Here is a 25,880-nt window from a genome sequence, read left to right on the forward strand (position 1 = left end):
AGAAAAAACGCTGCTACTTACGGCTGTGATTTTTGGCCATCTTACTCAGAGTCCCCCTCCACTGTGCAGGACAAGTGGATTTTATTAGTTATTAGTGTTTAAAAAATGTTGAGATTCTCTCTCCTGAAGGCTACGCCCCTTCCGGAGGGACTATAAAACCTGGAAGTGTTGAGTGCTTCAGTCAGTCTCTGCAAGATGGGGGAAGCGAGAGGGTCACGTCTCTCTGAGCTGTGAATAACACTGAACACATGTTTACTAAACTGTTGGTACACACAATTGCTGGGGAAACTCAGCGGGTGCAGCAGCATCTATGGAGCGAAGGAAATAGGCGACGTTTCGGGCCGAAACCCTTCTTCAGACTGATGGGGGGTGGGGAAAGAAAGAAGGAAAAGGAAACTGTTTGTGGTTTCACTGACCTTGAGTGCCCTTAATGTGGTTTGAAAGTGAAAATGTGGTTGGTTTGAAGTGAAGCACTGCAAATGGCTGTTGGTGGTCGTTGGTTTGAAGTGAAGCACTGCAAATGGATGTTCGTGGTGGTTGGTTTGAAGTGAAGCACTGCAAATAGCTGTTGCTGGTGGAAACTTGACAACTTCCTGTTTGCACTGTATATTGATTTTAGATAAAACGCTACCACTTATGGCTGTGATTTTTGGCCATCTTACTCAGTCCCCCTCCACTCATCAGGTGCAGAAGATTCTTCCCATCAATGAAAAATAAGTGTTATTAGTGTTTAAAAACTGTTGAGAATCTCTCTCCTGTCAATCACGCCATGAAGGTCACGCCCCTTCCGGTGGGAGGGGAGGGATTATAAAACCCGGAAGTGTGGGTGTGGCTCAGTCTCTGCAAGATGGGGGGGAGGGAGAAGTCACGACTGAGCTGTGAATCAACTGAACACACTCATCCATACCCCGCAACACTGCTCTCTCTCCCCATCCCCGCACACGCAACAAGGGCAGAGTCCCTCTGGTCCTCACCTTTCACCCCACCAGCCGGCAAATACAACACATAATCCTCCGCCATTTCCGCCACCTCCAACGTGACCCCACCACTCGCCACATCTTCCCATCTCCCCCCATGTCTGCCTTCCGCAAAGACCGCTCCCTCCGCAACTCCCTCGTCAATTCTTCCCTTCCCTCCCGCACCACCCCCTCCCCGGGCACTTTCCGTTGCAACCGCAAGAAATGCAACACCTGTCCCTTCACCTCCCCCCTCGACTCCATTCAAGGTCCCAAGCAGTCGTTCCAGGTGCGACAAAGGTTCACCTGTATCTCCTCCAACCTCATCTACTGCATCCGCTGCTCTAGATGTCAGCTAATTTACATCGGTGAGACCAAGCGTAGGTTGGGCGACCGTTTCGCCGAACACCTCCGCTCAGTCCGCCTTAACCTACATGACCTCCCGGTGGCTCAGCACTTCAACTCCCCCTCCCATTCCCAATCCGACCTCTCTGTCCTGGGTCTCCTCCATTGCCAGAGTGAGCAACAGCGGAAATTGGAGGAACAGCACCTCATATTCCGTCTGGGGTCCTTGCGCCCTTATGGCATCAACATTGAATTCCCCCAATTTGGCTAGCCTGTGCTGTCCCCTCCCCTTCCTTCACCCTCTAGCTGTCTCCTCCCACCCTCCCATCCGCCCGCCCTCGGGCTCCTCCTCCTCCCTTTTTCCTTCTTTCTTTCCCCACCCCCCATCAGTCTGAAGAAGGGTTTCGGCCCGAAACGTCGCCTATTTCCTTCGCTCCATAGATGCTGCTGCATCCGCTGAGTTCCTCCAGCAATTTTGTGTACCTTTGAACACACTGATTGTCTGCTGAACTATTAGTGTGGTGTTTATATGGTGTTTGGTGTGGTTTTATGGTGGTTTCACCCTGCTTGAAATGGCATGAAACTGCACTTGAATTTAGTGGCCTTTCACCCTGCTTGAAATGGAATTTCGAATAATAGCCGTGAGGCAACTGCCAGTCCACCAGCCGTGAGTGAGCTGCCAGCACATGAGGCTTGAGTGACTGAGCTGCCACCCAAGAATCCATTTGGCCCACAATGTCCATACTAGCCCAGTCCCTTCAGCCCAACACACCCATACTAGATCTCCAGAAAGCCCCCCCCCCCCCCCCCCCAGGCCATCATTGGAATTGGTGGAGAGGTGGAATATTGCGTTGGGTGACAAGCCCCCCCCAACAGGTCCCACTTAGTCTAGTAATGTATATATTCTCTGCCCAACATTAGAAGGCAAATATGCCAAATGCCTTCTACATCACCATTCAAATAAACAAATCACAAGAAGTCATGGCACAATAAGAGATGCTGCAGTAGATTTGTCCCTTGCTCCTTTAATCATTTTGTATTCACTTCACAGGGCTAGATAATTGCTTTCTGCACTTTTAATGGCTTCAAAATAGAATTGTGAGTCACCATAATGCTGCTTGCAATCTTCAATTACATGGGTCACAGAGCAGCACCTTTCAAGTATGATGCTATATTAAAACTATGACCAGACCATTAGGATCAGAGGAATCGGGACAGGACAGCAAAGAACCTACAAGAAGCATTATATTTACACACGGGGTCCATGGAAACTCTCCAGGGCAATCCTGTTAGAACATTCCCATTGAGATCATGGCAAGGCAAGGATGCTGACTATGAATCCTTACATTTTGGAGAAATCTACAGTATGATCAACTGCTTCTAGTTGCCTGCTCTTTTGGTAAAATGGATGAAGTCTCCTCTCCATGGCTACCACCATGGTGCAGGTAAACTTTGATCAGGGGCGGCATAGTGGTGCAGCGGTAGAGTTGCAATTTGAGAGGGAGAAGATGAAATTAGATATGTCCATATTTCTGTTGAGCAAGGGTGACTAAAGAGGCATGACGGGGGAGCTGGCTAAAGTTAATTGGAAAGGGACCCTAGCATGAATGACAGTGGAACAGAAATGGCAGAATTTTTTGGGATTAATCTGGAAGATGCTGGATCTTTTCATTCCAAAGAGGAAGAAAGATTCTAATCTTTATAAGGTATAAGGTATAAGGTGACCGTGGCTGAAAAGGGAAGTCAAAGACAGCATAAAACTAAAAGAAAAGGCATATAACATTGCAAAGATTAGTGGGAGGATTGGGAAACTTAAAAAAAAAACAACAAAAGATAACTAAAAAGACAATACGGGGAGAAAATATGAAATACAAAATTTAGCCAATAATATAAAAGAGGATAACATAAAGACATATAAATAGTAAGAAAGAGGCAAGAGTGGATATTGAACTGCTGAAAAATGATGCTGGAGAAGGGACAATGGGGAATAAAGAAATGGCAGAGGAATTCAATATGTTTTTGGCATCAGTCTTCATATTGGAAGACACCAAAACTTGATGGACATTCAAGAGAATTAGGGGTGTGGAGGTTGGTGGAGTGCCTATCACTCAGGAGAAGGTGCTTGGGAAGCTGAAAGGTCTGAAGGTCGATAAGTCACCTGGACCGGATGGATTGCACACCAGGGTCCTCAAAGAGGTGGCTTTAGGGATTGTAGAGGCAATAGTTGTGATCAGTGGAAAATTAAAAATATTACTCACTGTTTAAGAAGGGAGTGAGGCGGAAGAATATAGTTACATAGAAACATAGAAAATAGGTGCAGGAGTACGCCATTCGGCCCTTCGAGCCTGCACCACCATTCAATATGATCATGGCTGATCATCCAACTCAGTATCCTGTACCTGCCTTCTCTCCATACCCCCTGATCCCTTTAGCCACAAGGGACACATCTAACTCCCTCTTAAATATAGCCAATGAACTGGCCTCAACCACCTTCTGTGGCAGAGAATTCCACAGATTCACCACTCTGTGTGAAAAAAAAAATTCTCATCTCGGTCCTAAAAGATTTCCCCCTTATCCTTAAACTGTGACCCCTTGTTCTGGACTTTCCCAACATCGGGAACAATCTTCCTGCATCTAGCCTGTCCAACCCCTTAAGAATTTTGTACGTTTCTATAAGATCCCCCCTCAATCTTCTAAATTCTAGCAAGTACAAGCCGAGTCTATCCAGTCTTTCATCATATGAAAGTCCTGCCATCCCAGGAATCAGTCTGGTGAACCTTCTCTGTACAAGAATGGCAAGAATGTCTTTCCTCAGATTAGGAGACCAAAACTGTACACAATACTCCAGGTGTGGTCTCACCAACTGCAGTAGAACCTCCCTGCTCCTATACTCATCCTTTTGCTCTGAATGCTAACATACCATTCACTTTCTTACTGCCTGCTGCACCTGCATGCCTACTTTCAATGACTGGTGTACCATGACACCCAGGTCTCGTTGCATCTCCCCTTTTCCTAATCGGCCGCCATTCAGATAATACAATACGCCGGTTAGCCTGACTTCATGAGTACGTAAGATTTAGAGTCCATTATAAAGGATGATGTTTCTGAGTACTCAGAAGCACACGATAAAATAGGCCAAAGGATGCCAAAGGGTGATCTGGAATGACAAACCTGTTGGAATTCTTTGAGGACGTAAATGGCAGATAGACAAAGGAAAGTCAGTAGATGTTGTTTACCTGGATTTTCAGAAGGTCTTTGATAAGGTGCCACACGTGAGGCTGCTAAAGAAGATGAGGACCCATGGTATCAGAGGAATGATACTAGCATGAATAGCAGGTTGGCTGGATGGCAGAAGGCAGCGACTGGCAAACAAGGGGGCTTTTTGTGGTTGGCTACTAATGACTAGTGATGTTCCACAGGGGTTGGTGCTGAGGTCACTACTCTTCACGATGTATATTAATGATTTAGATGAGGGAATGAAGGCTTTGTGGCCATGTTTGCAGATGATATAAAGATAAGTGGAGGTGCAGGTAATATAGCGAAAACCGAAGCTCTGCAGAAGGACTTGTACAGGTTGGGAGAATGGAGTGAGAAGTGGTAGGTGGATTACAGCGTAGCAAAGTGTGGAGTCATGCATTTTCGTAGGTGGAATAAAGGCATAGACTATTATCTAAATGGGGAGGGAAATGGGGAGAGGTGCAAAGGGAATTGGGATCCCAAAATGTTAATTTAGGTCAAGAGTCAAGAGTGTTTTATTGTCATGTGTCCCAGATAGAACAATGAAATTCATAAGGGCCTGTCCCACTTGGGCATCATTTGCGCATCAATGCACGCTTGGCGTGCATTACGCGCGCATGGTGTGTGGTGACGTAGGCAGTGACGCACGGTGCCCCAGGATTTTGGAATTCACAACATCTTCACATGCCACCTGCGTGACGTGCAGATGACGCCCAAGTGGGACAGGCCCATTACTTGCTGCAGCACAACAGAATGTGTAAACATAGTACATTGTAAACATGATAAACAAGAGAAAAAGTTCAGTGTGTACACAAACCCACAAGTACACACATACAGTGTATATATATGGACTGGACCGGAGGATTTTTCCCATCGATGAAAAATCAGAGAGATATTAATGGATTTTTTTAAATCGCCATTTTCTCTGCTGGTGGGAGGGACTATAAAACCCGGAAGTGGTGTGCCTCACTCAGTCTCTGCAAGATGGAGGAAGCGAGAGGGTCGCGTCTCTCTGAGCAACACTGAACACATGTCTACTCTACTGTGAGTGCCCTTAATGTGGTTTGAAAATTAAAATATGGTTGCTTTGAAATGCTGCACTGCAAAAAAATGGCAGTTGTTTATCTTTAATTGGGGTTCTATATTATATCTTGCACTAAATTGATCAGCCATGATCATATTGAATGGTGGTGCTGGTTCGAAGGGCTGAATGGTCTACTCCTGCACCTACTTTCTATGTTTCTATGTAAATGTTGTACCCTTTATCCTGTATCTGTACACTGTGAACAGCTTGATTGTATTCATGCATAGTCTTTTCTTTGATTGGATAGCATGTCAACAAAAGCCTTTCATGGTACCTTACAACATGTGGCACTAATAAACTAAACTGAATAGAAGCAAGCAAAAATATTGCAAGTAGAAATGTTCTACAAAACAATTATATTTGTAATATCAATAGGCATTTCAAAAAGCAATGATTCATTAGGTCATTTTGTGCATTTTGCAAATAAATGTCAAACACTTCCACAGAATAATTCCAGCTCCTCCAACTGCAGAAACCCCTCACCAGATTGATCTGGTACTTTGATGACTGTTTGAAGAGCCCTAAGTTTACACACCCCAGGTTGAAAAGTGGGAATAATTTAATATGTTTTCTCATATAAATTTCTATGAATCTTCGCTGCGAAAAAAGAACATTTTCCATTTTCAGTCATTCGATACCAATATGTGGGATTTTAATCTCAAATAAATAGCAGGTTGAATGCAGATTAAAGCTCCATTGACTCAATGTCGCTATGGTTTAACTACTGTATCAGTATCAACTTGCGACTACTTAAAATTAATTAATAAGTAGGTCATATCTATTATGGGAAACTTGTATGTTCAGTAGTTCCTTGCTAGTATATTTACCTGGTATAAAATTTGCTTTGTTCTTAAAGGACATCACAATAACCCACTACACTATGAAATTAGCCTCAAAGGCGATTTAAAATAACTATAACCCAACAATTTTGAAAGGGAAAGATTGAAAAGCCATGCCCATGTGGAAAAGAAATAGATAAGAAACAACAGAAATCAAACATGGTTCACTAAACTGTAATGTTCTTTATTATTTCTTCTAATAAACTTATAATCAAATTTCCACTAAACACATTGGAAATCCCACGAGACTGTTCATACCATATGATGATATGATGATATGATATATATGACGATCAATATATGGTCATTTCTGTAAGAAATGTAAATTGGTCAAGTGCATGTAATTAATTGAACATAATTGGTCATAGTTATCCTTTAACAAGTTCTCAGTACAAATATATAAAATTAGAATCTCAAAGAACTAATGGCATGGATGTCATGTGGAGCAATTGAGGAACAGGGAACTATCTGCAGGCGATCAGAAGATCGGAATTCACTGCAAATAAGGTGCGTAGATCAGCTAATCATATTGATAAATTCTCACACCCCAAACATGAAGGCAAAATGCAAGGACTACAGTTCATCTTTTACATTTTTAGTAGAGAAACTAAAGAAGGTACAATGTGCACAGGACTAAAGCAGTTGCTAAAATATCATTAAAAAAAACTTTAATAGGATGCAATTTTAAATCATCCACTTGGAACATAGAATACAACACATTTGGCCAACAATGTCTCTGCCAAACAGGTCACCAGGTTAAATTGATCTCCCGCCTGCATGTGATCCATATTCATCCATTCCTTGCATATCCATGCACTTATCTAAAAGCCTTTTGGTCAAAAATGATTGGAGCAGAAATAGGCCATTGACCTATCAAGTCTACTCTACCATTGGCTGACCCATCTCTCCCTCCTAACCCCCATTCTCCTGCCTTCTCCCCATAACCCCCGACATCTGTACTAATCAAGAATCTATCTATCTCTGCCTTAAAAATATCCATTGGCCTCCACAACCTTCTGTGGCAAAGAATTCCAGATTCACTATCCTCTGATTAAAGTCTTGTCAATTATTTTTGAGTGAAACACTGGAGATGTTCTGCAATAACAATGGCTTGTAATGCCACACAAAGCTCAGCTATTTCTGCTAAACAAATGACAACGTTTTGTTAAAGCAAAAGTGGTGCATGTCAAGTCACTGATTCTGTCTGATTGCAAAGTAATGCCAGGGAGCTCCCACAATTTTGTTGTCATTATAATTTAAATTCTGAAACAATAAGTTGTTCTACGCAGTATTTTATTCCATTTCACTATTTAATCAACAGATTACACATAAACCACAAGTACGTCCATCTAACAAGTCCATCAAACTTAGTCCGAACTTCTAAAATTTTGTGGAAAATAATTTTGCTAATTGTGTTCCATGCAGTAAAGTTTCAGAACCGAATTGAACAGAATTATGTGAGGTAAGGGAAACTAGTAGAGTAGCTATGGATACTATGAGTTTCAAAGTAAAAGAAGTACTGACACTTTTGAAAAATATAAAAGTGGATAAGTCTCCAGGTCCTGACAGGATATTCCCTAGGATATTGCGGGAAGTTAGTGTAGAAATAGCCGGGGCTATGACAGAAATATTTCAAATGTCATTAGAAATGGGAATAGTCCCCGAGGATTGGCGTACTGCGCATGTTGTTCCATTGTTTAAAAAGGGTTCTAAGAGTAAACCTAGCAATTATAGGCCTGTTAGTTTGACTTCAGTGGTGGGAAAATTAATGGAAAATATACTTAGAGATAATATATATAAGCATCTGGATAAACAGGGTCTGATTAGGTTATGGTATGAGTGCAGGCAGGTGGGACTAAGGGAAAAAAGTTGTTCGGCACTGACTTGTAGGGCCGAGATGGCCTGTTTCCGTGCTGTAATTGTTATTATTATTATTGTAGAATTCCATAACTTAATATCTGCAAATTTTGACTTCTTTGGTTTTACCACTCACATAACTCAAATATTTTTACATATTTTGTTTAAATTCGGGCAGAAAAAAAGCACTTTGTGAAGTTATTAAGTTTCACGCCTTCCGAGAGAAGTGAATTTATTCTGATTATCTCTGGAGCCAGGAACATTTGGGAAAGGAGTAGTTGAACAAATATTTTTTTTTCTGTAACATTCAATAATCGAAACAGTTTGTTAACATTGATAGCCTTAGTTTACATGCCAGTTATGGTCATTATAAAGTCACAGGAGGTTTACCAGCAGGCAAGCAGGATTCAAACCTGTCAGGAATTGAATGGAGAAAATGCGGTAGAACAAACCCAACATAGGAGGGGAGTTACCACAAACAAGAAAGGTATTTTTTCCTTCCTCTCCCTTCACCCACCCAAATGAATAAATGATTGGGCAATCAAATAAAAAGTCACTTTGTCAATTTTAATGATAATTAACATTTATAATGACAGGTATATACGTGTGCGTGTGTGTGAATGAATGAATACGTTTATTGGCCAAGTATTCACATACAAGGAATTTGCCTTTGTGCTCCACCCGCAAATGACAATGACATACAGTGACAGTTATGAATGACACATAAAACATTAAACATTAATAATAACATTTTTGATTAAACATGTGAATTAAATAAAATACCAGAGCAAAAGGAGGCTACAGATTTTTGGTTATTGAGTAGAGCTACTACTCGTGGAAAAAAAGCTGTTTTTATGTCTGGCTGTGGCTATTTTTATTTTTAATCAAAATCTTTTTAATTTAATTTTCAGGACATGACAAAGTGCAAAGTTGTCCATCTGTTACCGACAGAGTGTACGAAAAGAATAAATAAAAAACAACTTATGCCAACATATAACAAGACAACAACAATAAAAGAAAAACGAGATACCAAAAATAATCCCTCCCCAGTCACTGCCAGTGAGCATATACAAATATCAGCCTGTCCCAACAATAATCCACGATAAGTGAATGGGTAGACAGTTAAGCTGTTAAACTGTGCTTGATGATCAAGCATTTACAAAGCCTAGAATGCATTTAAAAAAGGTTCCCACGCTTTCTGAAACCTTCCATCTGAATGTTGAAGTGAGTACCTGATTTGTTGAATGTTGAATGTTGAATGTTGAAGTGAGGACCTGATTTGTTGAATGTTGAATGTTGAAGTGAGTACCTGATTTGTTGAATGTTGAATGTTGAAGTGAGTACCTGATTTTCCCGAGCTTTAGGCAGGACATAATATCTGTCAGCCATTGAGTATGAGTGGGCGGGGTAGGTTCCGTCCACCTGAGCAGGATTGTTCGCCGAGCCAGAAGAGAAGCAAAAGATATAGTGCGGCGTTTATCTGCAGTTAATCTAACCTCCTCACCAGTGACCCCAAAAAGAGCGATTAGAGACTTTGGTTCCAATTTGATGTTTAACACCTGGGATAATGTATGAAAGACCTCTAGCCAGAACTTGTTAAGGCTGGGGCATGACTAATACATATGGATAAGAGAGGCTTCAGAAATTTTACATTTAACACAGAATGGACTAACCTCAGGGTAAAAAGTAGATAATTTGGCTTTTGAGATATGAGCCCTATGTACCACTTTGAATTGGATCAGACAGTGACGAGCACATGGAGAGGTGGAATTAACCAGTTTAAGAATGGAACTCCATGTATCTTCCGAGAGAGAGAAGCCCACGTCTTCCTCCCATGCTGCCTTAAGCTTGTCCACGGGGGCGCGCCTTAGATCCAACATCCTGCCATATAAAGCTGAGACAAGTCTATTCTGAGATGGGTTTAAAGAAAGAACTGTATCAACAAGGGTTGTGTCTGTTGGTATAGAAGAGCTGGGCAGTTTATATAACACATAATGTCTTGTTTGCAGGTATCGGAAAAAATCTGACTTTGGAAGATTGAATTTGTTGCTTAATTGTTCAAATGATGCTACAGTGTTACCCATTAACAGGTCCTTGAAGCGCACAATACCCTTCCTATGCCATTCTTTAAAGCCAGGGTCCTGAGTTGATGGTTTAAAAAGGTGGTTTGATGCAATAGGGCTCAGGAGAGAAAAGTTATGCAACCCAAAACATTTCCTGAATTGAACCCATATCCTCAAAGAGTGTTTAAACACTGGATTTAATTGAGGGGAGTGGAAGTGAGGAACCAAGTAGTGCAGGTATGGACATATTATCATCTGTGTGGATGGCTACCCAGTCAGGGCAATCAGGCTGGCTCTGGAAGAAAGACCAAAATGCAAGGCAGCTCAGGTTAGCAGCCCAATAATAATAGCGAAAGTTTGGGAGAGCCAGGCCACCAGCAGCCTTGGTTTATTGAAGGTGGGCCTTATTAAGACGAGGCCGCTTACCTCTCCCTTTATAGGAGGAAATAACTGAGTCAAGATGGTCAAAGAAGGACCTGGGGATAGAAACCGGTAAGGCCTGAAAAAGGTACAAATAATTTGGTAGAATGGTCATTTTGATTGAATTTATCCGGCCGACAAGTGACATTGACAAGGGTGACCACTGTGTTAGCGTCTGTTTGATCTAGTTTAAAGAATGATAAAATTCTCTTTGAAAAGATCCTTGTATTTCCTCGTAACTGAAATGCCCAAATATGAGAGCTTGTTTTTTTCAATTTTGAATGGCAAGTTGGTAAAATCCGACGGTTGTACTTCATAGTTAATGGGAAACAGTTCACTTTTTCCAAGATTTATCTGAGAACCTGAAAATTGACCCAAATTATTGAGCAGTGAAATAGCAGAATGCAGAGAGGTGCCTGGGTTTGAGACAAAGCAAAAGGTTGTCAGCATATAGTGAGACCTTATGCTGTGTACTGCCCCTCCAAATACCGGCTATATCCTCAAAGCTGCGAAAGGCCATGGCAAGTGGTTCGAAGGTCAAGTCAAAAAGCATGGGACTCAGAGGACACCCTGGCGGGTTCCACGATGCAAGTCGGATGACTTGGACAACTGGGAATTAGTCCGAACTGAGGTTGTGGGATGAGAGTATAGTAACCTGATCCATGAAATAAAGTCCATTCCAAAACCAAATTTGTCCAGAACAGCCCATAGGTAGACCCACTCAACACGATCAAATGCTTTTTCTGCATCAATAGCTACTACACACTCAGGGACATCCTCAGAAGCAGAGCAGACAATATCTAATAATCAACATATGTTTAAGGAATGTCTGCTCTTAACGAAGCCAGTTTGGTCCTCAGGTAGGAATGACATTCTCTAGTCTGCGAGCTAGAAATGTAGCTAAAATTTTAGCATCCGTGTTTAGAAGGGAGATGGGTCTGTGGGAGGCGCATTCAGTTGGATCTTTACCTTTTTTGGCGTTAAGAGTAATACAGGTTTCGGCAAAGGATGGTGGAAGAGAATCTTGTCTGTAGGATTCAGATAGAACAGAACACAACATAGAAACATAGAACATAGAAAAATAGGTGCAGGAGTAGGCCATTCGGCCCTTCGAGCCTGCACCACTATTCAATATGATCATGGCTGATCATCCAACTCAGTATCCCGTACCTGCCTTCTCTCCATACCCCCTGATCCCATTAGCCACAAGGGCCACATCTAACTCCCTCTTAAATATAGCCAATGAACTGGCCTCAACTATCTTATGTGGCAGAGAGTTCCAGAGATTCACCACTTTGCGTGAAAAATGTTTTACTCATCTCGGTCCTAAAGGATTTCCCCTCTATCCTTAAGCTGTGACCCCTTGTCCTGGACTTCCCCAACATCGGGAACAATCTTCTTGCATCTAGCCTGTCCAACCCCTTAAGAATTTTGTAAGTTTCTATAAGATCCCCCCTCAATCTCCTAAATTCTAGCGAGTACAAGCCGAGTCTATCCAGTCTTTCTTCATATGAAAGTCCTGACATCCCAGGAATCAGTCTGGTGAACCTACTCTGCGCTCCCTCTATGGCAATAATGTCCTTCCTCAGATTTGGAGACCAAAACTGTACGCAATACTTCAGGTGTGGTCTCGCCAAGACCCTGTACAACTGCAGTAGAACCTCCCTGCTCCTATACTCAAATCCTTTTGCTATGAGTGCTAACATACCATTCGCTTTCTTCACTGCCTGCTGCACCTGCATGCCTACTTTCAATGACTGGTGTACCATGACACCCAGGTCTCGTTGCATCTCCCCTTTTCCTAATCGGCCACCATTTAGATAATAGTCTACTTTCCTGTTTTTGCCACCAAAGTGGATAACCTCACATTTATCCACATTATACTGCATCTGCCATGCATTTACCCACTCACCCAGCCTATCCAAGTCACATTGCAGCCTCCTAGTATCCTCCTCACACCTAACACTGCCCCCCAGCTTCGTGTCATCCACAAACTTGGAGATGTTGCATTCAATTCCCTCGTCCAAATCATTAATATATATTGTAAATAGCTGGGGTCCCAGCACTGAGCCTTGCGGTACCCCACTAGTCACTGCCTGCCATTGTGAAAAGGACCCGTTTACTCCTACTCTTTGCTTCCTGTTTGCCAGCCAGTTCTCTATCCACATAAATACTGAACCCCCAATACCGTGTGCTTTAAGTTTGTATACTAATCTCTTATGTGGGACCTTTTATCGAAAGTCCAGATATAACACATCCACTGGTTCTCCCCTACTAGTTACATCCTCAAAAACCGTGGGGAAAGGAGTAGAGAGAACCTTTTAAAAAACTCTGCCGGGAAGCCGTCAGGGCCAGGACATTTGCCTGATTGCATTGAGGAAATGGCTGAAGCTATTTTTGCCTGTTATATAGGTTCATCCAATCTTTCCCTAAAATCTAATGAGAGTTTGGGAATATTTAGACTGCTCAGAAAATCCTGCATTACCTTATGGTCCGGTTGAGATTCTGAAGTATAAAGCTGGGAATTAAAGTCTCGGAAAGCGTCATTAATTTGCAAGTGATCCAAAGTGAACTGGCCATTAAACATGCGAATTTTAGAAATATTCTGTCTCGCTTTTTAGCACCTTTAATTTGATTTGCAAGTAATTTGTCAGTTTTATCTCCATATGTATAAAACATGGCCTTATTTTTTTAAAGTATGTGTTCAATTGAGTGAGTAGTGAGTGAGTAGTGAGCAGTGAGCGAGTAGTGAGCGAGCAGTGAGCGAGTAGCGAGCGAGTAGTGAGCGAGTAGTGAGCGAGTAGCGAGCGAGTAGCGAGCGAGTAGCGAGCGAGTAGCGAGCGAGTAGCGAGCGAGTAGCGAGCGAGTAGAGAGCGAGTAGCGAGCGAGTAGCGAGCGAGTAGCGAGCGAGTAGCGAGCGAGTAGCGAGCGAGTAGCGAGCGAGTAGTGAGTGAGTAGTGAGTGAGTTGGTCAAATTTGGTTTTGAGTTCCAATCATCTTTTATAAAGAGTTGGATTTTGAGTTTGCGCATATTGCTTGTCAATTTCTCCAATTTGATGAGCAAGATCCAAACGCTCTTTATTGGATTTCCGCTTCATTTGAGTGTAAGATATGATCTGCCCCCTAAGGTAAGCCTTATTAGTGGAAAGAAAAAAGGCTATCTCTCTTTCCATAAACTCTACAAACTTATCATCAGAGAGCAAAGTTGAATTGAATCGCCACTGCCTACTCTTTTGAGGGAGATCTGGAAGGGACAAGGCCAGAGCAATAGCGGCATGGTCAGAAATGACAATACTCTCATAGTCACAGGAATAAACCTGATCACAAGTTGGTTATCAAGAAAGAAATAGTCAATTCTAGATGGACATGTGAGAAAAATGAGTATTCCTTATCTTGTGGATGTAAAGAGCGTCACACATCGCAGAAACTGTAATAGGAGAGAAAGGCTTGGATAAAACAAGCTGATTTACTTACTGTACGGGGGTTAGTAGAGGATCGGTCTAAAAGAGGATCTAAACAACAATTGAAATCACCACCGAGTATAAGAGAGTACGTGTTCAGGTCTGGAAATAATGAAAATAACTGCTCGAAAAAACCTACATCGTCTACATTAGGGGCATACACGTTGACAAATATTGCCAGTGTAGTGTATAATTTTCCAGTCACAATTACATACCGACCAAACTTGTCCGAGATCACATTATGTGGCTCGAAGGAAATGCTCTGGCTGATAAGGATTGAAACTCCTCTGGCTTTAGCCTGAAAGGAAGAGTGGAACCCCTGCCCCACCCAACCTGACAAGAGACGGCCATTGTCTGAGCAATGGATATGAGTTGTTTAAGATGCGAAAAAACCTTTCTTCTTTTAACAGGATGGTTTAAACCTTTGACATTCCAGTTCACTAGCTTTATGTGTCTATCCATGCATAATAAAGAAAAACATTAAGTTGTAATGTAAATACAATGAACCAAATGACCGGCTGAATACAAAGCAACGGGTCAGTGCAGGTTGAAAATGACTAGTGTGTAATGATGTGTTTATATAAATTGCTAAAATGTTCCTGGCAGTGACATAACCCCCCTCCCCACCCAAGAAAGCTGCTATAGAAAGAAGCAGCAAGCTCTTCCAAACAAACATTTTACAAATCAAATCTTCCTGTCTAACGTTAAACTATTTCTCCAGTATTATGTACTAAAAAATACATTCAATGCATTTAAGCACCTCTATAGTAACATTTTGGCTTATCCAAATAGCCCCCCCAAAAAAAAAGAAAATATGGCTATGAAAACTGAATATCAACTTTGGACTAACTGAACAGTGCAAACACTGAACTGTGTCAACAGTGAACTAAATGGTTATATGTAACCGACAACTCACATGGGTTAACATGTCCTTAAAAATATGATTACATCTTGAAAGTTACTTACTGGCCCATAAAAGCTTTTTAAAGAGCCGAAGTTAGAATGCAACAGCACACAAATATAGGGCCAGGCCATTTGTGGTAACAGCACACAAAAATCCAGCTGGAAATCGTTTCTAGTTTACAGTACACATATAGTGATATTTGGCTGAAGCCATCTTATATAAGATTTTATAAAAGTATCTTAGTAAATAAGCAGCACACCCGGCTGAATAAGCACGTTCAACAATGTAAACGAACCACAGACGTTAGCCGACATGCTGCACGTTGTGCCAATAGGTAGAGCTGTACAGTGTTACCTCTCATCCAGTGGGTTCAAAGTCCCTATACAGAATCTTTAGGTGACCTAGGGAGGCTGTCGATGTATTTCTGCGCCTCCTCGGTTGAGTTTATCCACCTTGTGGTTCCATCGGACAGTGTGAGGGAGTCGAGCTGGATATAGCAGAGCAGGCTTTAGTCCCAGTTTGTAAAGTTCTGCCATGACGTCTCTGTACTCTGCCCACTAGCTCTGAACTTCAGGGCTGTAATCCTCCACAATCCGAATTGGTTTGCCGCAAAATTCGAGTTTCCCTCTCCGCTGTGCCTCTCTGATGAGGAGATTCTTCGTCTGGTACCGATGCAGGCGGAGAATGACTGGCCGCGGTCTCTGGCCGGGGGCCGGTTTAGCGTTTTGGGAGCGATGGGCTCTGTCGACTTCTGGAGAGGATGTCAGCGTCTCGCTCCCGAAAATCTCACGCAGCAAATTTGAGAATAACTCAGTGGGCCGTCCGCTTTCAGAGGATTCCGGTAGACCGAGGATACGTATGTTTTGTCGCCGACTTCGGCCCTCCAAGTTGGCCACTTTAGCCTTTAGCTTAGTATTGTCACCACTCAGAGTGGAACAAATGTTCTCAAGATCGACGACTCGCTAGTCAAGGTCCTCTGCAGAAAGTTCCAGGAACGAGACACGTTGATCGTGATCCTCCACTGTAAGCTTTATTTGGTCTAGCTTTGAGTCGAGCCGACCAAACAAAGTTCTAAAATCGGTGGCTAGTGCCTCTCGGTGTTGCTCGAGCAGCGTGGTAATGGCCTCCAAGCTAACGTCAGCGTCCTTTTTTTTGCTCGACCTTATACCCTTTGAAGCCACCCAGAGGGACGGCCACGCTTACTCTAAAAAAAATGTCAGACGAGCAAAAAAGCTGACCTCGCCCCGGTGTAAACGTTAGAGGGCGAAATGTTGCGAAACGTTTACCGGAGTTATGTAAAGTTTACCGGAGCACTCGCTTAGTGCGTCTACCCCATCTACCTCTCAAACCGGAAGTCTGGCTGTGGCAGCTTTGACAGTCCTGGGGTCGCCTTCCAGAGGGAAGTGATTCAAAGATTTTGTGGCCAGGCTGAGAGAGGTCAGAGATGATCTTACCCGCTCGCTTCCTGGCCCTTGCAGTGTACAGTTCATCAATGGAGGGAAGGTTGCAGCCAATAACCTTCTCAGCTGATTGGACGATTCGCTGCAACCTCCAGGTGTCGTGCTTGGTGGCTGAGCCAAACCAGACCATGATGGAGAAGGTGAGGACAGACTCTACGATGGCCGTATAGAATTGGACCATCATTGCCTGTGGCAGATTGTGCTTCCTCCGCTGCCGCAGGAAGCACATCCTCTGTTGTGCCTTTTTGACTGTGGAGTTGATGGTAGCACCCCATTTAAGGTCCCTGGAGATGATGGTTCCTAGGAACTTAAATTACTCCACAATGTGACTGTGGTGTTGTTGATGGTGAGTGGGTTGAGGGGAGGGGAGGGGAAGCTCTCCTTATGTCTACAATCAATTCCACTGTCTTAAGTGCATTGAGCTCCAGGTTGTTGCGATGGCAACAGGCCGCCAGCTGCGTCACTTCATGTCTGTAGCCCCATCCTGGATCAGTCCAATCAGGGTTGTGTGGTCTGAAAACTTGAGAAGCTTGACAGAGTAGTCAGTGGAGGTGCAGTCATTGGTGTAGAGAGAGTAGAGGAGAGGGGAGAGTACGCAGCCTTGCAGTGCTCCTATGCTGAGGGTTTGCGGGTCCGAGATGTGCTTTCCCAGCCTCACATGCTGCTTCCTGTCTGTCTGTCTGGCACAATGGTGTTGAATGCAGAGCTAAAATCAACAAACAAAATCTTCGCATAGGTGGTCTAGGTGCTGGAAGTGCAGCCCACTTGGCCCAATATGCAAACTGCAGAGGGTCCAGTAGGGGGTTTGTGATATTTTTCAGCATAGCCAGCACAAGCCTTTCAAGGGTCTTCATGACTACAGAGGTCAGTGCGACAGGCCTGTAGTCATTAAGACCAGTAATCCTTGTATAGTGGAGACTTTGAAGCAGGCAGGGACAGTACAGGTTTGCAGGGACTGGTTGAAAATGTCTGTGTAGACCAGTGGCAGTTGTTCACCACAGAGCTTGAGAGGGGGAAACATTGTCTGGTCCTGGACATTTCCATCTTCTGAACAGGTGGTGGTGGTGGTGGTGGTGGTGGTGGTGGTGGTGGTGGTGGTGGTGGTGGGTGGTGAGTGGGTGGTGAGTGGGTGTGTGTGTGGGTGTGTGTGTGTTATATATATATCTATACCTATAGTTAAAAATAAAGTCAAGATTGTACCAGTAAGATTTACTCAAATTTAACTGCATATCAGATTTTCATTTCATTTTTAAATGACAATTTCATCAGTTATCTTACCACTGTTTGGACTGATCATCCTTGACATATAAATTGTGATTACCTTCAAAAATTACAGGATCTATTATCTAAAGCAAATTTTGGGAGCAAACTAAATATTGTTTTTTAATTTAATAAACAGCTTCATTGCTGTTTAGTATTCTAATGGTGCTGGATTCAATCTCAAGGACAATTTCTTTAGTTGGTTCTCAATATCTTAATGGCTAAACTTGGTATAAGTTACAATGCTAACATTTTGGAAATCATTGTTTCAATTACAGTCTTCATTTATGTATCAAATAAATAAAACAATGAAATAGATCCTGTCAAGAAATTCTGCTTTGATGTTCAGAGCTAATTTTTGAATAAAGCGTACTTTATCCAATGGGTTCACATAAAATGTTGTTGAAACAAAGTAACATCATTTTCACTGCATCCAGGAGCTTTGAAATGCCGGTGGCTATGCATCTCATTCAATTATTGCTATCTAATTAAAACAGTCAATTCTAATCACTCAGAATTAGTTGTCATCGACAGCAGCTTACACACCTAACAGCGGACATACTATTGTACTGCAGCAATGCAATGGATTACCTGGAACACAATGAGTTCACCATCCATTGCACTGCACTGTTCACAATCCCAGAGCACAAATATTCCTGCCAGATCCATGTCATTGCTTTTACGCGACCTCTTAATATCATTTGCCACACAATTGTTAACAATCACTTACACATCAATAATGCATTAACCCGGTGCGTGATCCACAGTGGAAGATAGCGACTACATGTTTTCCAATCATACATCAACGTTGGCTGCCACTTACTTGTAATGCTGATGCACTCGTTACTCCACCTCGCATTTCACTAACTTGCTCAAGGCCTGGACATTCACCACTTCACCAACTGCATCGCAGCTCAGCTCTGCACCAGACATGCTCAGTGATGTGACTGTCTCATTCTGGAGTCTACCAAACGGCAAACAGTGAAGGGGGAAATTGGATTAACCCACAGCCAGGATAGGTACCTGCTTGTTGAAGCACAGGCAAAAAGCAAAAAAATAAAAAAATTGGACCTGAAGTATTATTCATAAAGCAGATGATAGAACTGATGAATATTTGATTATATGCAGCATTTTGGAATGTAAAATTGCACTGTAGCAGAAATGACAAAACAGATTGCCGAATTTAATTAAAACTGCATGAATACAAGTCTCCCTTTCTTTATATACAATTACAAATTTGCAAGTTACTGAGTAAGCAAGAGCATTATCAAGTTACCACTTCTTTCTCTGTCTTTTAGGCTTAGGTTGAAACCAAGAAGGAATGATAGCACATTTTCTGTTGTTGATGAGTGGGGAGCATTGTAAGTTCAAACTACTTAGTCAGCAAAATTAAAGCTAACTTCCATAGCCAGATATCCTCTTGGCCTTTGAATTTCAACCCTAAAATATAAATTCCATGTGGGCTAAATATAATAGCCAATGAAAATACACATGGGGATCGTGATGCTGTGACTGCACTGCAGGCACCACATCGACTTTGTATTTGTCCACTCAGTAAATCAGCTAATCATGGGCCACCACCAGAAGACCGATGATGTGCTTGACAGGCCTGAGTTAAAGAAGAAAGGAAAAATAATGCAGATGCTGGAAATCTGAAATAAAAACAAAATATTTTAAAACTAAATAGGTCATTTGGCAACTGATGAATGATCAATAGGTCATTGTTTCAGGTCCTGGACCTTTCTTCAGACCTTGTGAAAATTAAATGTAAAATTATATTTAGGGAACAGAGAGATGGGGGTAGGAGATGGGTGGAGCGAAGTGAATATTTCCGATATGGTGAGACCGTAATTGGTAGTTAAGAGGTATTTAGATTAATTTTTTAGCTTATTTGTCTGTGTAATGTGTTGCTAATGATAAAGCAATGGGACATGTTAGCAAAATATATAAGAACAAAGCTGATCAAAAATAATAATGACAAGCAGAAATAGCCAAGGTACACAAAAATGCTGGAGAAACTCAGCTGGTGCAGCAGCATTTATGGAGCGAAGGAAATAGGCAAAGTTTCGGGCCGAAACCCTTCTTCAGACTGATAGGGAGTGGCGGGGAGAAGGAAGGAAAAAGGAGGAGAAGGAGCCCGAGGGCTGAAGGATGGGAGGAGACAGCCCAAGGGCTGAGGAAGGGGAGGAGACAGCAAGGGCTAACAAAATTGGGAGAATTCAATGTTCATGCCCGCAGGATGCAGACTCCCCATATGAGGTGCAGTTCCTCCAATTTCCGGTGTTGCTCACTCTGGCCATGGAGGAGACCCAGGACAGAGAGGTCGGACGGCGATGGGAGTGGGAGTTGAAGTGCTGAGTCACCGGGAGGTCAGGTAGGTTCTTGCGGACCGAGCGGAGGTGTTCGGCGAAACGATCGCCCAACCTCCGCTTAGTCTCACCGATGTAGATCAGCTGACATCTAGAGCAGCGGATGCAGTAGATGAGGTTGGAGGAGATACAGGTGAACCTCTGTCGCACCTGGACCGACTGCTTGGGTCCTTGAATGGAGTCGAGGGGGGACGTAAAGGGACATGTGTTGCATTTCTTGCGGTTGCAACGGAAAGTGCCCGGGGAGGGAGTGGTACGGGAGGGAAGGGAAGAATTGACAGGGTAGTTGCGGAGGGAGCGGTCTTTGCGGAAGGCAGACATGGGGGGAGATGGGTAGATGTGGCGAGTGGTGGGGTCACGTTGGAGGTGGCGAAACTGACGGAGGATTACTTGTTGTATGTGATGGCTGGTGGGGTGAAATGTGAGGACTAGGGGGACTCTGCCCTTGTTGCGAGTGCGGGGATGGGGGGAGAGAGAGAGCAGTGTTGTGGGGTATGGAAGAGACCCTGGTGCGAGCCTCATCTATGGTGGACGAGGGGAATCCCCGTTCCCTGAAGAATGAGGACATTTCAGATGCCCTGGTGTGGAACGCCTCATCCTGGGAGCAGATGCGGCGTAGATGGAGGAATTGGGAGTAGGGGATGGAGTCCTTACAGGAAGCAGGGTGGGAAGAAGTGTAGTCCAGATAGCCATGGGAGTCAGTGGGTTTATAGTGGATGTCGGTCAGAAGTCTATCACCTGCGATGGAGATAGTGAGGTCAAGGAATGGCAGGGAAGTGTCAGAAATAGTCCAGGTGTATTTGAGTGCCGGATGGAAGTTGGTGGTGAAGTGGATGAAGTCAGTCAGTTGTGTGTGGGTGCAGGAGGTGGCACCAAAGCAGTCGTCGATGTAGCGGAGGTAGATGTCGGGGATGGGGCCCTGGTATGTATTGAACAAGGATTGTTTGACGTACCCGACAAAGAGGCAGGCGTAGCTGGGGCCCATGCGTGTGCCCATAGCTACGCCATGTATTTGGAGGAAATGGGAGGAGTCAAACGTGAAGTTATTGAGGGTAAGGACCAGCTCCGCTAGGCGGAGGAGAGTGTCAGTGGCTGGGTATAGGTTGCTTATCTGGTCGAGGAAGAACCGGAGGGCTTTGAGACCATCCTGGTGGGGGATGGAGGTGTAGAGTGACTGGACGTCCATGGTGAAGATGAGGGGGTGAGGGCCTAGAGAATGGAATGCGCGGAGGCGGCGGAGAGTGTCTGAGGTGTTTTGAACATAGGTAGGAAGGGATTTGACCAAGGGGGATAGGATGGAGTCAAGGTATGTGGAGATGAGTTCGGTGGGGCACGAACAGGCAGAGACAATGGGTCTACCGTGCCAGTCAGGTTTGTGGATTTTGGGGAGAAGGTAAAATCGGGCCGTGCGGGGCTGGGGAACGATGAGGTTGGAGGCTCGGTCGGGCAGGGCGTGGGAGTTGATGAAGTCGGTGATGGTGCTAGAGATGGTGGCCTGGTGCACGTCAGTGGGGTCATGGTCCAGGGGTAAGTAGGAGGAGGTGTCCGAGAGTTGGCGCGTGGCCTCAGCTTTGTAGAGATCGACGCGCCAGACTACCAGGGCACCTCCCTTGTCGGCTGGTTTGATAACCCAATCTGGGTTGTTGCGGAGTGATTCAATGGCAGTGCGTTCAGGGGGGGAGAGATTGGAGTGAGACAGGGGAGTGGAGAGGTTGAGGCGGTTGACGTCGCGACGGCAGTTTTGGATAAAGAGTTCCAAAGCCGGGAGGCCACGAGGGGTGTTCCACGAGGAGGGGGTGCGTTGGAGACAGGAAAAGGGGTCATCAATGGGGGGCGTGGGCTCCTTCCCATGGAAGTGCGCTGTGAGGCGGAGGCGAAGGTAGAAGAGCTCCAAGTCGTGGTGGGCGCGGAACTCATTGAGGTGGGGACGGAGGGGGACAAAGGTAAGACCTCTGCTGAGGACAGACTGTTCGGTGTGGGAGAGGGGGAGGTCGGGGGGGATAGTGAACACCCGGCAGGAATGGGGGTTGGGGCCGGAGGAAGGCAGGTGGGTGGACTGGGGACGAGGCGATATGTGGTGGGGGGGTGGTAGGTGGTCAGGGGGTGGGGGGGTGAGAGGGCTGTAATGAGGGTGGGGAAGAGCAGGGGTCACATGGTTAGAGGGGGATGGGGAAGAGTCAGTGGAACAGCCACTGAGGTTAACCAGGCTGGGCAGACTGGCACTAGGACCCAGTGGAGTCAACCCCAGGAGAGTGGGAGTGAGCAGTGTGGAGGCATCAGGCCCAGTGCAGGGTCCAGGTAAGGCGACGGCTGTGGGTTGTTGGAGGGAGGTGGAGTGGCGAGGGTCAACGGAGCCGATGGTGGGAGTCCAGTGGCGCGGGTCAACGGACCCGATGGTGGGAGTCCATGGGCGGTTGAGTCGGGGTCCGCGGGCGATGTGTGGGAGGTCCCGGTGGGCGGATGGTCGGTGAGCCGGCGCGGGTCGGCCAAAGCGGTGGGGCGGCGAGATGAGTCGGGCGCGTTGCGGCGGCCATGTTGGGTAGGCCGGGTGCGGCGGGGATGTTGGGTAGGCCGGGTCCGGCGGGGATGTTGGGTAGGCCGGGTCCGGCGGGGATGTTGGGTAGGCCGGGTGCGTTGCGGCGGCGATGTTGGGTAGGTCCGGTCCGGCGGCGATGTTGGGTAGGCCGGGTGCGGCGGCGATGTTGGGTAGGCCGGGTGGGGGCGGCGATGTTGGGTAGGCCGGGTGCGGCGGCCATGTTGGGTAGGCCGGTACGGCGGCCATGTTGGGTAGGCTGGGTCGGGCGGCGATGTTGGGTAGGTCCGGTCCGGCGGCGATGTTGGGTAGGCTGGGTCGGGCGGCGATGTTGGGTAGGCCGGGTACGGCGGCGATGTTGGGTAGGCCGGGTACGGCGGCGATGTTGGGTAGGCCGGGTCCGGCGGGGATGTTGGGTAGGCCGGGTCCGGCGGGGATGTTGGGTAGGCCGGGTGCGTTGCGGCGGCGATGTTGGGTAGGTCCGGTCCGGCGGCGATGTTGGGTAGGCCGGGTGCGGCGGCGATGTTGGGTAGGCCGGGTGGGGGCGGCGATGTTGGGTAGGCCGGGTGCGGCGGCCATGTTGGGTAGGCCGGTACGGCGGCGATGTTGGGTAGGCCGGGTGGGGCGGCGATGTTGGGTAGGCCTGGTAAGGCGGCCATGTTGGGTAGGCCGGGTACGGCGGCGATGTTGGGTAGGCCGGGTACGGCGGCGATGTTGGGTAGGTCCGGTCCGGCGGCGATGTCGGGTAGGCCGGGTACGGCGGCGATGTTGGGTAGGCCGTGTGCGGCGGCCATGTTGGGTAGGCCGGGTACGGCGGCCATGTTGGGTAGGCCGGGTACGGCGGCGATGTTGGGTAGGTCCGGTCCGGCGGCGATGTTGGGTAGGCCGGGTACGGCGGCGATGTTGGGTAGGCTGGGTCGGGCGGCGATGTTGGGTAGGCCGGGTACGGCGGCGATGTTAGGTAGGCCGGGTACGGCGGCGATGTTGGGTAGGCCGGGTCCGGCGGCGATGTTGGGTAGGCCGGGTCGGGCGGCGATGTTGGGTAGGCCGGGTCCGGCGGCGATGTTGGGTAGGCCGGGTCGGGCGGCGATGTTGGGTAGGCCGGGTACGGCGGCGATGTTGGGTAGGCCGGGTCGGGCGGCGATGTTGGGTAGGCCGGGTACGGCGGCGATGTTGGGTAGGCCGGGTCGGGCGGCGATGTTGGGTAGGCCAGGTACGGCGGCGATGTTGGGTAGGCCGGGTACGGCGGCGATGTTGGGTAGGCCGGGTACGGCGGCGATGTTGGGTAGGCCGGGTGCGGCGGCGATGTTGGGTAGGCCGGGTACGGCGGCGATGTTGGGTAGGCCGGGTCCGGCGGCGATGTTGGGTAGGCCGGGTGCGGCGGCGATGTTGGGTAGGCCGGGTCCGGCGGCGATGTTGGGTAGGCCGGGTGCGGCGGCGATATTAGGCGGGCCCAGTGCGACGGCGATGTTCAGTGGGCCCGGTCTGTTCTGATTTGAAGAAGGTGCAAGGTATCTGCAATTACTAATCAGAACTGACCATTTCTGCCTGTTGTTATTATTTTAGCTTAGTATTCCTTGGTGAAGAAACATCAGCCTCGATAAGATCGTTAGGTATTAAGCTTGTTACAACATACCGTCTTTAAGTTGCATTTCCTGCCTCCATCTCTAAATGATGCTGCACATTGAATGTTGTTTATACTGATGAATATTTCAAGTATTTACTTCAGCATTTTAGTAAATACTTCAGCATTCTACTGAAAACTAGCAGTATGTGCATCGCTTGAAAAACTAATATAATTTATAAATGCCCCATGCAGCTCACTGACTTAAATTTACACAAAAATGTATTTCTCTTTGTAACGAATCTCAACATTACCCATGCTTTCAAAATACACGATGGAAAAATTGCAGGGAAGTCTAGTATATTTAAATTAGTTTGGCAGAATTATGCTGTGACGATGAAGTTGGAGCATAAGATTGAACAGATAGCAACACTTTTAACATGATGGACCCGAAGCCCTTAAAGTTTATTCTATTTGAACAAACTGAGTTGAAGAGGGAAATAAATACAAGATAAGAATACAAAGATGGTATCTATGTCAAATAAATTTCCTGTATATTGTGAAGCGATCTAGAAACAGTCAGAGCAATAAATGTGATAGTGGAAGATAGGATGCGCGTGAATCATATAACCAACGCAACACAGAATTGTGAAAGGACATCAAACGTTGTGAATTTCATACAATTACACTGAAAGAAACACTCAAGAGACAGGCTCAAGTTTGTAATTACTCACATGGGCGAGGAAGTTTACTTTGAGCACCTAACCTCACCTTAGAAAAATATAAGATTTGTCAATAGACAATAGGTGCAGGAGTAGGCCATTCGGCCCTTCGAGCCAGCATCGCCATTCAATGTGATCATGGCTGATCATCCACAATCAGTATCCCGTTTTAGCCTTTCCCCCATATACCCATGACTCCGCTATCTCCGCACCAGCGATCATAGAGACACAACTTAAAATAATTGGCGAGTCAATAGAGCAATATGTAATTAATTGATTGAAAGATAGTGCGTGGACACAGGCCATTTGGCCCATCAGTTCAATGTTGGAGAGGGAAGGAAAGAAGGGGGCAGAGGGTTTTGGTTAGTTAATTGGAGAATTCAATGTTTACACCATTTGGTTGTATGATTTGGTGAAATGGTCGCTGCGTCTACCCTTGGTCTCACCGATGAAAAAGAGAACACTCTTGCTGATGTACGTAAGTTTCACCAAACACTTGCAGTTAGTCTGCCAAGGCCTATTGGATCTCCCAATTGCTAACCGGCCCCACCCCCATGGACTGTCTCCCTCGGATGGTCACGTCGCACAGACACATCTGCACTTTAGTCTGTTTTGACTGTTTTACTGTTTAATGTTCTTTTTACAAACCATGTTCTCGGGGTATTTAAATCTAAATTTTATTAGTTATTTAAGTTATGACATCGGATGGAAGCTGCATACCAAATCTCGTTGCACTTATGTGCAATGACAATAAAATATATTATTATTATTATTATTATTATTATTATTATTATTATTATTATTAT

The 25,880-nt window shown here is 45.6% G+C and overlaps 1 protein-coding gene across 2 annotated transcripts in view; it reads right to left on the reverse strand.

Annotated features, from left to right (window-relative positions):
• oxr1 (oxidation resistance 1) overlaps positions 1–18,828 on the reverse strand; it is a 420,907-nt gene extending 402,079 nt beyond the window's left edge. Inside the window, exon 1 of one of the 2 annotated variants that reach the window (XM_033020271.1) lies at positions 18,710–18,828. The gene's annotated coding sequence lies outside the window, so the exon portion shown is untranslated. Of the gene's footprint in view, positions 1–18,616 lie in introns of both variants that reach the window. The other variant, XM_033020272.1, reaches the window with a different exon arrangement.
• Between the last annotated feature and the right edge of the window lie 7,052 nt (positions 18,829–25,880).

The sequence above is a fragment of the Amblyraja radiata genome, chromosome 4 (assembly GCF_010909765.2).
Source record: "Amblyraja radiata isolate CabotCenter1 chromosome 4, sAmbRad1.1.pri, whole genome shotgun sequence".
NCBI classification, from domain to species: domain Eukaryota; kingdom Metazoa; phylum Chordata; class Chondrichthyes; order Rajiformes; family Rajidae; genus Amblyraja; species Amblyraja radiata.